Source organism: Xenopus tropicalis, chromosome 8 (genome assembly GCF_000004195.4).
Source record: "Xenopus tropicalis strain Nigerian chromosome 8, UCB_Xtro_10.0, whole genome shotgun sequence".
NCBI classification, from domain to species: domain Eukaryota; kingdom Metazoa; phylum Chordata; class Amphibia; order Anura; family Pipidae; genus Xenopus; species Xenopus tropicalis.
Window position 1 is genome coordinate 11893552 of NC_030684.2, and position 11016 is coordinate 11904567.

The window sequence follows — 11016 nt, forward strand, 5'->3', positions numbered from 1 at the left end:
GTAACATATAAAGCAATCAGTAACCGATACAGGAGGGGAAGGGAGCCCTGCCCAAAAGAGCTTACACTCTACAAGGAGTAACATATAAAGCAATCAGTAACCGATACAGGAGGGGAAGGGAGCCCTGCCCAAAAGAGCTTACACTCTACAAGGAGTAACATATAAAGCAATCAGTAACCGATACAGGAGGGGAAGAGAGCCCTGCCCAAAAGAGCTTACACTCTACAAGGAGTAACATATAAAGCAATCAGTAACCGATACAGGAGGGGAAGGGAGCCCTGCCCAAAAGAGCTTACACTCTACAAGGAGTAACATATAAAGCAATCAGTAACCGATACAAGAGGTGAAGAGAGCCCTGCCCAAAAGAGCTTACAATCTAATTGCAGCGATGGAAATCCCACTCATTCGGTCAGGGAACGGAACATGTGCCCGACACAATGGGGCAGGTAAGTATTCCCTGCTATGGACCTACACTACTACTACAGCTGTGCCTATGGGTATTGGATAATCTAGATATATACAGATAAGCAGGCTGGAAATAACTGTATAAATACACAAAGCAACCCTGAGACATGAATATGTAAGGGATATATTTACTAATAGTAACAAGGGTCTGACATGAATATAGATATAATAAATAAATATACAGTGTGAGTCTCCCCCTGTGCTTACCCGGTATGTAGGGGCTCAGTGCCGGGCTCAGTGCCGGGACCCTCAGCCTCCTCCCTGCTTCTCCTCTGCTTTCCCAGCTTTCTCTGGGTTGGGGGGGATTTCCTCCTTTAATGATCCAGATGAATTCAGCTGTAAGATGCGAAAACCAACGGGAGGGGGCACTTAAGTCCCCATTAAATTGCGGAGAATGAAGTAAACTTTTTTCCCCCCTTTTCAATCCTTTTTTCTTCTTTCAGTTGCTGATTTTTTTATTTTTTTTTTTCCTGTTTGAACTGGAAGGATCAGTTGGCCGCACCGTGCGGCTCCGGAGCAGATGGGAGAAGGCTTTAGTAAATCTCTGCTGCGCTGCCTGCCTCTCCAACTTAATACTGAGGGCTAAATCCTCCAGCCATCACTTTCAATCACAAGCACGGCTTTTATCTGTCGGCATGATCCGGGGCTGCGTAACTTCCTCTGTCCCGTCCCACGGTGGAGCAATGTGCTAGGGGTGGGAGCTGTTCCGCGGCAGCCGCACCGTACGGCACAAGGCGCTGAGACCTCCGGCCCAAGATTCGGCTCTGAGCTTAGCGGGGAGATCCGGGGACTTGAGTCAGAGCCGGTTCGGACATGCCCTGTACTGCAGCAGAGAATTAGGCGCACAGTATGTACAATCCCAAGCGCTGGGCAGGGCGGAGAGCTCCCATAGACTTCACTGGGGTTCAGCACTAGGCAGAGCGGACAGCTCCTTATACAGCTCCTTAACCAGCTCCTTGTACCGCTCCTTACCAGCTCCTTAACCAGCTCCTTGTACCGCTCCTTACCAGCTCCTTAACCAGCTCCTTAACCAGCTCCTTAACCAGCTCCTTGTACCGCTCCTTAACCAGCTCCTTATACAGCTCCTTAACCAGCTCCTTAACCAGCTCCTTGTACCGCTCCTTACCAGCTCCTGAACCAGCTCCTTATACAGCTCCTTGTACAGCTCCTTATACAGCTCCTTATACAGCTCCTTGTACCGCTCCTAGTACCGCAGCCGCAGGGAAGAGCGATCAGCCGCGATCAGCAGCCGCTGCCGACACTCCGGGCACAGGGCGGGCAGCTCCCAGGGCGGCCGGTTCAGCACTAGGCAAGGCGGACAGCTCCCTGTAAGTTTCTACTACAACACCGAGCGCTTTAGCCCAAGAGCCGAACCCCAGGAGCATCCGGGACCTCCGTGTATGAGCGCAGGCAGTTAGCGGCACTTCAGTGATACATTGGCATATGGGATGAGTTGCCGGGACCTCACTCACTCAGCACCACCCCACCCCTCCGCTGAAGGGCGTTGTCTTTGCCTTGACCTCCCCCGGCTTAATTAAGTTGGGTGGGGAGGCTATTAATCCTGGCGGTGGCTCTGTCCCTCCCCAATGGGATCCAGGGAGAGAACAGATTCAGTTGGGAGCGGAGAGGGGAAAGGGAGACAGGCTGAAATACTTTGGGTTTATTTTTATCCCTATGGTGAAACCCCTCCCTCTTTGGAACAATAATACTACTCTGCTTTCCCAATATTTATGTTTCTCAGCTACACGTTGGTAGGAGGGCAGTATGGGGAATTCTGGGTATTAACGGGCTCCCTTAATCCTGGCCCCCAAAGGCTATACTAGATGGGCATTTTACCCAGCTCTCAGGGTTGGACTGGGGGGTGCAGGGCCCACCAGGGCTTCTGCTTCAGGGGCCCCTGCACCCCTCAATGGCCCCCGCTGTGGATTTCACACACCTCCTCGCAGGGCCTCCCCACCCAAGCCAACCGGGCGTCCTAGGCAACCAGGTCAGCCACCTCGCCCCTGCACCTTCCCCCCCCAAGGGGTGCGATGTGATGGGTCATTGCCCCCACCAAGTAATGACAAGCAGCAGGGCAATAATAAAGGAGTGTGGACTAGGGGTAGGCAGGAGAGGCTCCCGTGTGGCGCCCCCAATCGATGCACCCAAGGCAACTGCCCCTTCTGCCCCTAGTTCCGGCCCTGCCCATCTGACCTCCTCCCCCGAGCGCACGTAAATGAAACTTACCTGCAGAGCATAAGGGAGACTGGAGGATTGAGTCTGGGCCGCTGGGGCCCACCAGAGCCAGGGACCAACGGGTTTTCTCCTGGTGCAAACTGGTGCTTAAAGGGGAAGGCATGATATGTAGATGTAGACAATTTGCAATTGGTCTTTTTTTTAATTTTTCATGGTTTTTTAGTTTTAGGCTTTTAGGCTTTTAGTTCAGTGGCTCTCCATTTGGTATTTTAGCAGCTATTTGGTTGCTAGGGTCTTATTTACCATAACAACCAGCCAGTCATTTAAATGAAAAATGGGAGTATGAATAGTAGAGGCAGGGTCGGACTGGGACAATGCGGAAAAAACCCGGTGGGCCCCGGCGGCCAAGACCCGACCCTTGCCGGCGCCCCCCTGGCTGACCGTTCCTCCCCATATGCGTTAAACTTACACATGCTCAGGGGAGGACATTGGGTGGGGGACCCTGTGGGGGGATTAGGGAGGCTCAGCGGGGGCCCCTGGGGGGTGGGTTAAGTGGTGGAGAGGATGCGGCCGGTGGGGGCACCTGCAGGGCCCCTGGGGAGGCAGCTGCGGTGGGTCCTGAACCCCTCAGTCCGACCCTGAGTACAGGGCCTGCACAGAAAGACAGGTAATAAAAAGTAACAATAACAATAAAACTGGAGCCTCACAGAGCAATAGGTTTTGGCTGCCGGGGTCAGTGACCCCCATTTGAAAACTAAAAAAAGGCAGAAGAGAAATGCAAATGATTCAACTATAAATAATGAAGACCAATTGCAAAGTTGCTAGGAATAGGGAATTCTATTGCATACTAACTTGCAAACTTAACGGTGAACCACCCCCTTAAATACAGGTTTCCCCAAAAATCAAGCAACTGGGAAGGCAGACAGTAGTGTCTCAAAATGTGGCGGAGGATTTCCATGTTATATAAAGCTGCCCAGTTGTTGCTTTGCCTCCGCTTGGTGCCAGCATAATCACCCATCACTCTAAATTGCAATTTTATTACTCTTAACCCTAGGCCTTAGTGGCCTTTACACATTCCAGGCCTGGTGGGGAGTGTTGGGGGTTTATGAGCCAATAAGCTGCAGGGCTAATAACATATCCATGAACTTGGTGCAATATATAACTGGGCAACAGACATAATGGAACATTATAATTCCATTAGTGCTTTTCATGTAGTACTTATACAAAAACTGGGGCAAAATCTCATGACAGAGATGGAAATGGGACAGAAGAGATGGATATGGGACAGAAGAGATGGAAATGGGACAGAATAGATGGATATGGGACAGAAGGGATGGATATTGGACAGAAGAGATGGATATGGGACAGAAGAGATGGATATGGGACAGAAGAGATGGATATGGGACAGAAGAGATGGATATGGGACAGAAGAGATGGAAATGGGACAGAAGAGATGGATATGGGACAGAATAGATGGATATGGGACAGAAGAGATGGATATGGGACAGAAGAGATGGATATGGGACAGAAGAGATGGATATGGGACAGAAGAGATGGAAATGGGACAGAAGAGATGGAAATGGGACAGAAGAGATGGATATGGGACAGAAGAGATGGAAATGGGACAGAAGAGATGGATATGGGACAGAAGAGATGGAAATGGGACAGAAGAGATGGAAATGGGACAGAAGAGATGGATATGGGACAGAAGAGATGGAAATGGGACAGAAGAGATGGATATGGGACAGAAGAGATGGAAATGGGACAGACGACACCCCCGTATGTAAAACAGTATTGTTATAGAGAACCAGGGTTGGACTGGGCCGGGAAAAAACCCGGTGGACCCCGGCGGCCCCGGTGGCCCAGGCCCCAGAGAACGTCCGGTGGGGGACCCTGTGGGGGGTTAGGGGGGCTCCGCGGGGGGGGAAAGGGAGGCTCAGCAGGGGGTTAGGGGGCACGGGGGACGAGGCCGACAGGGGCACCTGCAGAGCCCCCGGGGTGGCAACCCTGGTGGGCCCTGCACCCCCCAGTCTCACCCTGTAAAGATCATCAGATAGAAAACATCAGTCCACAAATGAAACACAACCACCATGAGTCCAGTCATCAAATTAAATCAATTAGCAAATCAGACATGTTCATATAAGTAATATACAAGCAATAATTCATTCCAAGCTCTACAAGATGTAGTTCTGTTAATAAAAGTAACACTGTAATATCCTCGCTGTGTAATGTTTTTATACAACATATAGACGGTGTTGTGTTTACCATGTGGTTTCTCAGTACAGAGCTTTTAGATCAGGCCTGGATTTTTCCATTTTACCAGGGATGTTTCTGCCATAAGGAAGAGCAATAAGCCCCCCTGGTAGCCAAAATGTCTACTCTTATGATTGCTGTCTCAGCACTAGGCCATCCCAGCATCCTTTGCTGCAGTTCAAGCAACATAATTGTGGTGGATAGTGATGGGCGAAATGTTTTGACAGGCATGGATTTGCGGCGAATTTCTGCGTTTTGCCATTGGCGGATTGTTTTGCGAAACGAATGAAAAAATTTGCAGCGGAAAAATTTGCTGCATGTCCAAAAATTGTTGCCGGTGTCAAAAAAGAATAGTTGCGGGCGTCAAAAGAATAGCCGTGCGACAAAATAATAGCCACGGGCTACAAAATAATAGCCTCGCAACAAAATAGTAGCCCCAGGCGACGAAATAATAGCCGCGGGCGACAAAATAATAGCCGTGCGACAAAATAATAGTCACGGGCGACAAAACAATAGCCGCGGGCGACAAAATAATAGCCGCAGGCGACAAAACAATAGCTGCGGGCAACAAAATAATAGCCGCGGGCGACAAAATAATAGCCGCGGGTGACAAAACAATAGCCGTGGGCGACAAAACAATAGCCGCGGGCGACAAAATAATATCCGCGGGCTACAAAATAATAGCCGCGCAACAAAATAGTAGCCCCAGGCGACGAAATAATAGCAGCGGGCGACAAAATAATAGCCGTGCGACAAAATAATAGTCACGGGCGACAAAACAATAGCCGCGCAACAAAATAATAGCCGTGGGTGACGAAATAATATCCGTGGGCGACAAAAGAATAGTCACGGGCGACAATTTTTTTTGCCGCACGACATTTTCGCCGTTTTGCAAATTTTTCGCTGCTTTGCGGAACTTTTCAAAGAATCACAAATTTTTCGGCGAAGCGAAATGGAACAGATTCGCTCATCACTACTGGTGGAGGATGGGGGAGAGAAATCTGGTCTGCAGCATTAGACAGTCTAATCCAGGGATCCCCAACCCAACCAACTTCTTTGGGGATGCTATTTGGTAGCCCCATGGGGGACCCATTTAAAAATGGGCTCCTACTTTGAGGCCACTGGGAGCAACATCTAAGGGGGTGATTAGCAACATGTTGGCCCCCGAGCCACTGGTTGGGGATCACTGGTTTAATCTAATAACTCAGACCAGGGTCCAGACGTGTCAAAGTCCCAATGTCTTCCAGAATAGCTGTGCACCACCCCCTATAAAAGCAGAGGGATTCAAGTCCCAGAATCCTTCACTTCCCAACAGAACACGGTAGTGGTTGGAGGAAGTAGTTGCATTACACTGTGAGCCTAAGGGGGCGGGAACTGGTCCCAGCAAGCAGGGGCAGACTATCATTATTTCCTTTCAACCAAGTGTATCTCTATATTTTATCTCTCTATTTTCCCTGTGGGACAATGCAATTATAATTTAAAGGGGATATAAACCCCCCTAAATACCATGATCTCTTCTCAACAGCTTTCTTTAAAGAGTGTCAGTGACCCTAACATTTTATGCCTTCTTTCTCTATTCAATTAACCCTAGGGTTCCTGACTCACCATTGAGCCAAAAGCCCGGTATTAGTAGTATATATCCCCAAAACTGGCAAAATAGCAAAGAAATAAAAAAATTCTCAGTAAAGGTGCAAATTGGTATAATTTACCTTAGCGGGAGATTTACCCTTTATTTAATTTATCCTTGGAAATTGTAAATAAAAGCAATATATATATATATCTATACACACAAAATATAGCATGTATTGTAAATACTTTGTATAGGTGTGTCTCCTACATGCTTTATGTAGGTATGTGTCCGTTATATACATGTGTATCCGTTAAATCAATGGTTCCCAGACTTTTCAGATTAACCCCCCTTCCTGTAGGTTCAGCCCTTACGCCCGGCCCCCTTTACGTCATAACAATGTTACAGATATAGAAAGACTCTGGCGTATCAGCCATTCATTCATCAAATAATATCTAGGACAGAAAAGAAGTATTTGTGCCAGTTCTCACCTTAATTGACCCTAAGCTGGGATTTCAGGTGTATCTAGCACAGCCACTAGGCATTCTCTCCAAATGTACCCCTAACTGGACTCCACCCCTTGCCACTCCAGGGCCCCCAAGGGGACAAGTTGCCCTGTGGACCACTATCTCTTGTATAGTCTACATAGATGTGTCTCTTACACAGGTGCATACTGGGATCCAAAATATACCCTGGCATTCCCAGTACCCAGAGGCACAAACAGCCCCCCCAGCCCAATAAATAGTGACTGTCTGTGGCACCTTACAGCCCCCCTGGCATTCCCAGTACCCAGAGGCACAAACAGCCCCCCCAGCCCAATAAATAGTGACTGTCTGTGGCACCTTACAGCCCCCCTGGCATTCCCAGTACCCAGAGGCACAAACAGCCCCTCCAGCCCAATAAATAGTGAGTGTCTGTGGCACCTTACAGCCCCCCTGGCATTCCCAGTACCCAGAGGCACAAACAGCCCCCCCAGCCCAATAAATAGTGATTGTCTGTGGCACCTTACAGCCCCCCTGGCATTCCCAGTACCCAGAGGCACAAACAGCCCCCCCAGCCCAATAAATAGTGATTGTCTGTGGCACCTTACAGCCCCCCTGGCATTCCCAGTACCCAGAGGCACAAACAGCCCCCCCAGCCCAATAAATAGTGACTGTCTGTGGCACCTTACAGCCCCCCTGGCATTCCCAGTACCCAGAGGCACAAACAGCCCCCCCAGCCCAATAAATAGTGACTGTCTGTGGCACCTTACAGCCCCCTGGCATTCCCAGTACCCAGAGGCACAAACAGCCCCCCCAGCCCAATAAATAGTGACTGTCTGTGGCACCTTACAGCCCCCCTGGCATTCCCAGTACCCAGAGGCACAAACAGCCCCCCCAGCCCAATAAATAGTGATTGTCTGTGGCACCTTACAGCCCCCCTGGCATTCCCAGTACCCAGAGGCACAAACAGCCCCCCCAGCCCAATAAATAGTGATTGTCTGTGGCACCTTACAGCCCCCCTGGCATTCCCAGTACCCAGAGGCACAAACAGCCCCCCCAGCCCAATAAATAGTGACTGTCTGTGGCACCTTACAGCCCCCCTGGCATTCCCAGTACCCAGAGGCACAAACAGCCCCCCCCAGCCCAATAAATAGTGACTGTCTGTGGCACCTTACAGCCCCCCTGGCATTCCCAGTACCCAGAGGCACAAACAGCCCCCCCTCAGCCCAATAAATAGTGACTGTCTGTGGCACCTTACAGCCCCCCCTGGCATTCCCAGTACCCAGAGGCACAAACAGCCCCCCCCAGCCCAATAAATAGTGACTGTCTGTGGCACCTTACAGCCCCGCTGGCATTCCCAGTACCCAGAGGCACAAACAGCCCCCCCAGCCCAATAAATAGTGACTGTCTGTGGCACCTTACAGCCCCCCTGGCATTCCCAGTACCCAGAGGCACAAACAGCCCCCCCCCCCAGCCCAATAAATAGTGACTGTCTGTGGCACCTTACAGCCCCCCTGGCATTCCCAGTACCCAGAGGCACAAACAGCCCCCCCAGCCCAATAAATAGTGAGTGTCTGTGGCACCTTACAGCCCCCCTGGCATTCCCAGTACCCAGAGGCACAAACAGCCCCCCCCCCCAGCCCAATAAATAGTGACTGTCTATGGCACCTTACAGCAGCCCCTCTGGCATTTGCCAGAACCCACAGATTGCCAGTCCGGGCCTGTTCTTACAAGAATACATATGACAAGCACAATAAGGAACAAGCCAGAGGAAGCACAACTCTATCTGTACACCTTACATTACCTTTCCCTATGAATACTGCCTTCCATGCCCATGCCAACTATCTAGGTAAAAATCCAGGTCTAGCAGAGCCCTTAGAGATATATATATATATCTAATATAGTGATTGATTTGTACAAATGAAAAATGATAGTAAATTCAATATATCAGTGACATTAATGTATTGGATACACGACTCAATGTAGGAAAAAATCCCAAATCTTGGCCACTTTTTTCCCTGCACCTCAGATTAAAGGCATGATGGTCCACTTTTACGTGCCACCCATTTCCAAGCCTGCATATATACCTGATGCCAGCCAAAAATGTTCTTTATCTCAATAAACAAGGAAGTTACACCACCGGGGCAGAAGGAAGGTCTGGTGGGACCATAGAGAAGACACTGCAATAACAATGCAAATACAGAATGTAACCGTGTGTGGGCTGAATCCTGCGGGTTTGGGCCTTAAACTGCACATCAGATGCAGGTCACAAGCGGGTTCGGGCCAAACTCTTCTGCTGCCTTGCCGGTGACCCGAGCCCCGATTCCGGTTCTGGCAGTGTTTATTTATAGGTGTGTGCCTGCCCCGCCCCTCCATGATGTCAGAGATGGGGTGGGCAGGGTCGGACTGGGCCGCTGGGACACAGGGAAAAAACTCGGTGGGACCCAGCGGCCCAGACCTGATCCCTGTTGCCGCTTCCCCAGCCGCCAATGTCTTCCTATGACACGTTTCACTTATGAGTGCTCCGGGGAGGGTGGGTGGGTGGCAGGGACCCCTGCAGGGGGTTAGGGGGGCCTGACAGGGGCCCCTGCAGTGGGTGTGGGTAATGTGGTCGGATGGGGCACCTTGGGGGGTGCAGGCCCCGTAGGGACTTGCACCCCCCAGTCCGACCCTGGGGGTGGGCGTGGGTCTATAAGTAGATGTGGAGCCTTGGTGGCCAGGTGCGGGTTGCAGGGGGTCGGGTTTGGGTTGGGGGGTTAATTTAGGTTTGGGTACGAGTTGACTTTTTATCAAACCCTATATCCCTAGCAGAATGATTTAGGTAAACTGCCACGAACTGCAAAAATATCTACTCATATCAACTACTCACTCCTACTCTGCCCAACACTGTGAGTCTTTAAGGCGGGGTCCCCAACCTGTTTTACCCATGAGTCACATTCAAATGTCAAAAGATTTGGGGAGCAACACAAGCATCCTGTGTGGGTGCCAATAAAGAGCTATTTGGTAGCCCCTGTGTGAACTGGCAGCCTACGGGAGGCTCTGTTTGGCATTACAACTGGTTTTTATGCAACCAAAACTTGCCCCCAAGCCAGGAATTCAAAAATAAGCACCTGCTTTGAGGCCACTGGGAGCAACATCCAAGGGGTTGGGGAGCAACATGTTCCTTACGAGCCATTGGTTGGGGATCACTGCTCTAAGGGGTAAGGGACATCCAGTAGGACTTTATACAGGTATAGGACCCGTTATCCAGAATACTCGGGACCAATGGTATTCGGGATAAGGGGTCTTTCTGTAATTTGGATCTCCATACCTTTAGTCTACTAAAAAATCAATAAAACATGAATTAAACCCAATAGGATTGTTTTGCATCCAATAAGGGGTAATTATATCTTAGTTGGGATCATGTAAGCGTACCTGGTGGTCTAGTGGGGCGGCGGGGACGCCCGCCGCCTCCTCCGTTGCGGGGACGCCCGCCGGTTCTCCCTAGGCGCGGGCGCGCGCGACGTGCGGCCCTTTAAGGCTTCTGCCTTGTGCGCATGCGCGCTCGCGTCCGGCGCCTCTACGCATGCGCATGCGCGCGGCGCCTCTACGCATGAGCATACGCTCGGCGCGCGCATATGACGTCACGATGGCGCCAAATTCAAATATTTAAGGTGCTTCTAGCTTGAAATCATTGCCCAACGTAGGTTCTGCTTCCTGTAAGTTCCTGGGTGTGTTTCTCTGGTGTTCCTGCTGTGTTTTGACCTTAGCCTGTACCCAACCTTCTCTTGTTTGCTGCCTGTATTGACCTTGCCTGTTCCTGATTATTCTTGCCTGCTGCCTGGACCGACCATTGCCTGACCGACTATTCTACTGGATCCTGACTTTGTACTGCATTGCCCGATTGTTGCTGACCCCGGCCCGTCCTGACTACGCTTGTGTTCCCCCACCTTCCTGTCATACAATTGGTTCCCGTGCCTGCTCAGAACTCTCTCCTCGGGTCTCTCACAACAAGTCCTGGCGGCATCCGAGTAGCGAAGGGCTCCTCCCGATGTGAAAGGCGGCGGTTATAGGCAGAAGCGTGAGCCGAGACCG

At 50.6% G+C, this 11016-nt stretch overlaps 1 protein-coding gene across 2 annotated transcripts in view; it reads right to left on the reverse strand.

Moving 5' to 3' along the window:
- Positions 1-2092, reverse strand: part of ntng2 (netrin G2) — an 87933-nt gene extending 85841 nt beyond the window's left edge. The window contains exon 1 of one of the 2 annotated variants that reach the window (XM_004916668.4): positions 673-2092. The gene's annotated coding sequence lies outside the window, so the exon portion shown is untranslated. The remainder of the gene's footprint in view (positions 1-672) is intronic. The other variant, XM_002936176.5, reaches the window with a different exon arrangement.
- Between the last annotated feature and the right edge of the window lie 8924 nt (positions 2093-11016).